The 5000-nt window shown below is 55.9% G+C and overlaps 1 non-coding gene across 1 annotated transcript; it reads right to left on the reverse strand.

The window, feature by feature from the left end:
• Positions 1 to 1110: 1110 nt before the first annotated feature.
• Positions 1111 to 1264, reverse strand: LOC128288993 (5.8S ribosomal RNA). The gene has a single exon (XR_008278845.1). It is a non-coding gene; the product is annotated as a 5.8S ribosomal RNA (ribosomal RNA).
• Positions 1265 to 5000: the final 3736 nt, after the last annotated feature.

The raw sequence follows: 5000 nt of genomic DNA on the forward strand, positions 1-5000 counted from the left end.
CTAGGCAGTTCGATTAGTCTTCGCCCTATACCCAAGTCAGACGAGCGATTTGCGTCGATGTCGCTGCGGGCCTCCACGAGTTTCCTCGGCCGCCCCCTTCGAGGCATAGTTCACCATCTTCCGGGTCCCGGCGAATATGCTCTCCTCGAACCCTTCTCGGAAGATCAAGGTCGGTCGGCGGTGCACCGTGAGGATCCCCAATCAGCTTCCTTGCGCCTTACGGGTTTTCCAGCCGTTGACTCGCACATGTCGAGACTCCTTGGTCCGTGTTTCAAGGCGGGCGAATAGAAACCCAGCAGGCCGGCGCCCGAACGCAGTGCGAAGCGCCGCCGAGGCAGCAGCGTCTTTGAATCCACGATCGGCGGCAGCGTCTCCACAGGCGTATCAAAGGCGGGCTTGGGCGCCGCCACGACCCGCGTCGGTCCACGCCCGAGCCGATCGGCGGACCGGCTCTCGCCGTTCCACATCCGGCCAAGGCGCATCGCCGGCCCCATCCGCTTCCCTCCGACAATTTCAAGCACTCTTTGACTCTCTTTTCAAAGTCCTTTTCATCTTTCCCTCGCGGTACTTGTTAGCTATCGGTCTCTCACCGTATTTAGCCTTGGGCGGAATTTACCGCCCGATTAGGCTGCATTCCCAAACAACCCGACTTCGTGAAGCGGCGCCTCGTGGTGCGGCGAGTCCGAACGCGACAGGCTCTCACCCTCTCGGCGCCCCTTTCCGGGGACTTGGGCGGTCCGCCGTGAGGCGCTTCTCCGGACTACAATTGAGCGCGGTGGCGCCCGATTCTCAAGTGGGCTTTTCGGTTCGCTCGCCGTTACTAGGGAATCTGGTAAGTTTCTTTTCCTCCGCTTATTGATATGCTTAAACTCGGCGGGTAATCCGCTTTGACACAGGGTCGCGATCACGATGCGAAAGGGTTTAAGGGTCTCGATCGTGAACAGCGCCGCGACTCGACGAGGTTTGCTTGCGGCATTACCACCGATCGTCGCGGCGATTATGTCGTCGAGGACTCGAATTTAGGCCAACCGCTGGTTGTGGCGCACGGAGGCCAATTTCGCCAGCGGTCCAGCGAGTCGAGGATCGGGGTTAGATAGAGGCGACGATGCGTGACACCCAGGCGGGCGTGCCCTCGGCCTAATGGCTTGGGCGCAACTTGCGTTCAAAGACTTCGATGGTTCACGGGATTACGCAATTCACACCAAGTATCGCATTTCGCTCGTTCTTCATCGATCACGAGCCGAGATATCCGTTGCCGAGAGTCGTTCTATATACTGCGACAAAGAACAACATCAACTGAAGCGCGACACATGAGCGGTGCGGCGACAAGAGATGTGTCCCTTTTCATTCGATTCCTTGGCGCGATTCGCGCGGGGTTTATTCGTTTTGCATCGAAGAAGTTGATCGACATCTCACCCCCCCAATGGGCAAAGGGATGACAAGACCGGCCGCTCCGACGCGCGGGGGTGGGGGCGAACAACGATGCACCGCACCACCTCCGATGTTGTATACAACGCGTTCACGGGTCGTTACGCTGGCGGGTTTCGACAATGATCCTTCCATGAGTTCACCTACGGAAACCTTATTCGACTTCTCCTTCCTCTAAATGATAAGGTTCGGTGGACTTCTCGCGACGTCGCGGGCAGCGAACCGCCACGTCGCCGCGATCCGAACACTTCACGGACCATTCAATCGGTAGGAAGCGGCGGGCGGTGTGTACAAAGGCGGGGGCGTAGTCAGCGAGTGATGACTCGCGCTTACTAGGAATTCCTCGTTGAAGACCAACAATTGCAATGATCTATCCCCATCACGATGAAATTTCAAAGATTACGGGCACTGTCGGCCAAGGCTATAGACTCGTTGAATACATCGATTAGCGCGCGTGCGACCCAGAACATCTAAGGGCATCACGGACTGTTATTGCCTCAAACTTCCGTGGCCTAAAGGCCATAGTCCCTCTAAGAAGCTAGCCACGAAGGATCACCTCCGTGTAGCTAGTTAGCGGTGAGGTCTCGTTAGTTAGCGGAATTAACCGGACAAATCGCTCCACCAACTAAGAACGGCCATGCACCACCACCCATAGAATCAAGAAAGAGCTCTCGATCTGTCAATCCTTACTATATGCGGACTGGTAAGTTTCCCGTGTTGAGTCAAATTAAGCCGCGAGGCTCCCTCTGATGGTGCCCTTCCGTCAATTCCTTTAAGTTTCAGCCTTGCGACCATACTCCCCGGAACCCAAAGACTTTGATTTCTCATAAGGTGCGGCGGAGTCCTAAAAGCAACATCCCGCCGATCCACTGGTCGGCATCGTTTATAGTTGAGACTAGGGCGGTGTCGATCGTCTTGAGCCCCCAACTTTCGTTCTTGATTAATGAAAACATCCTTGGCAAATGCTTTCGCGGTTGTTCGTCTTTCATAAATCCAAGAATTTCACCTCGACTATGAAATCTGAATGCCCCATTGTCCTGTTAATCATTACTCCGATCCGAAGGCCAACACAATAGGATCGAAATCCTATGATGTTATCCCATGCTAATGTATACAAGCGTAGGCTGCTTTGAGCACTCTAATTTCTTCAAAGTAACAGCCTTGGGAGGAACGACCCGACCAATTAAGGCCAGGAGGCGCATCGCCGGCGATAGGGACGAGCAGACCGGTGCTCACCGTGAGGCGGACCGGCCGACCCACCCCTAAGTCCAACTACGAGCTTTTAAGCGCAACAACTTAAATATCGCTATTGGAGCTGGAATTACCGCGGCTGCTGGCACCGGACTTGCCCTCAATGGATCCTCGTTAAGGGATTTAGATTGTACTCATTCAATTACCGGACTCATAGAGCCGGTATTGTTATTTATTGTCACTACCTCCCGTGTCGGGATTGGGTAATTTGCGCGCTGCTGCCTTCCTTGGATGTGGTAGCCGTTTCTCGGGCTCCCTCTCCGGAATCGAACCTAATTCTCCGTCACCGTCACCACCATAGTAGGCCACTATCCTACCATCGAAAGTTGATAGGGCAGAAATTTGAATGATGCGTCGCCGGCACAAAGGCCGTGCGATCCGTCGAGTTATCATGAATCATCGAACAGCGGGCAAAGCCGCGTCGACCTTTATCTAATAAATGCATCCCTTCGAAGTCGGGGTTTGTTGCGTATTAGCTCTAGAATTACTACGGTTATCCGGTAGCAAATACCATCAAACAAACTATAAGCGATTTAATGAGCCATTCGCGGTTTCACGGTCTGAATTTGTTCATACTTACACATGCATGGCTTAATCTTTGAGACAAGCATATGACTCTGGCGGGATCAACCAGGTAGCATTCCTCGCGACGTCGACCTTTGCATGGCTCTCAACATGCCGCGTGAGCAACGAAGAGCCATAACGAGCACGAGCATCGTCCGTGTCAAGAGACAAAATGCATAGGCATCGAGAGACAAGGGCCTAAACCCTACTCTCAAAATATTTTCCGCATCCGAAAGCACGAACGAGCACCAGTGCACCGACGAGGCCACACCGATTTAAGGGGCACACTCGGGACACAGGGCACGATTGTGGTCCACCACGCACCCAAAGGGCACGAGATGGAGAAGGGACGGCAACACATCAATAATTCCATCGGCTTAGGTACGCAACACGGGATCCCGATCGCATCCCACAGGTTCAATTAGAACAAGGGAGTTAATGAAGAGGAGTGTGGCTCGACAGTTCGATGCGGGTAGCATGGAGCCTGCCAATACACACAACAAAACACCACTCATATGCCCATTGCGTACTAGTGGTAGCACCCACGCACACCGGCCAACAACCCACCCAACCAATGTATTGGTAGGGGCGGAAGGAACAATGAAACGAGGGCACACCACAAACGCTTGGCACGAGAACTACGAGGACAAAATCCCATTGGGACTTGGTCAAGCCAAGACCGAGCCTACAAACTCAACTTACGCCCCCGGTGAGCCGTTGCCGTCAAAGGGACTTGATGCTGGGGTCACGGGCAACTTCGAATGCAGGCAAGGCCTTGGCAAGGCCAAGGCGCCGATGGGTCGCCGACTTGGAAGGCACAAGGCGTCCTTAACATGACGGGGGAGAATGGGCAAGCCAAGCTCGAGCCCATAGCAATGCATAAGCCACCCCAAGAGATCTTTGCCCGATATAGGGAACCTGGTCTTGAAGTCGTTGGCTACATTTCTATGGGCACAGGCTTGACCGGCCGGAAAATCATCACCCGGCCACTAGCGCCGGCGATTGACCCACCACCGTTGGTGAGTCATTGCGGGACTATCCGACCCCGTGGGGCTGCGGACGCACCCACCTCGGGTTCGAGGGGGCCACGTCGGGGCAGCGGATCTCTACCCTTAAAGAGCTAAAAAACTTCGTCAATCTGCTGCGGGCAACATTCGTATATGCGAAGCGGGGACACTTTTCTTTAGCCCGCACATCCGAGCCACCGGGGTGCCCTGCTGCTCGAGGCACCCGCACATCCAACGTCCTAGGTTGCCGATGGTGTCGAGGCTCCGCACATCAAGCACCAAGGTGCCAATGCTGCTCGAGGCTCCCGCATCCAAGGCACCAAGGTGCCGATGGTGCCGAGGCTCCCGCACGACCAAGGGCCGAGGTTGCCGATGGTGTTCGAGGCTCCCGCACATCAAGCACCAAAGTGCCGATGGTGCCGAGGCTCCCGCACGACCAGGGGCCTAGGTTGCCGATGGTGCCGAGGCTCCCGCACATCAAGGGCCTAGGTGCCGATGGTGGCCGAGGCTCCCGCACGACCAAGGGCCTGGGTGCCGATGGTCCCGAGGCTCTCGCACGACCAAGGGCCTAGGTTGCCGATGGTGCCGAGGCTCCCGCACGACCAGGGGCCTAGGTTGCCGATGGTGCCGAGGCTCCGCACATCAAGCACCAAGGTGCCGATGGTGCCGAGGCTCCCCCGCGACCAAGGGCCTAGGTGCCGATGGTGCCGAGGCTCTCGCACGACCAAGGGCCTAGGTTGCCGATGGTGG

The sequence above is a fragment of the Gossypium arboreum genome, unplaced genomic scaffold (genome assembly GCF_025698485.1).
Source record: "Gossypium arboreum isolate Shixiya-1 unplaced genomic scaffold, ASM2569848v2 Contig00370, whole genome shotgun sequence".
NCBI lineage: Eukaryota > Viridiplantae > Streptophyta > Magnoliopsida > Malvales > Malvaceae > Gossypium > Gossypium arboreum.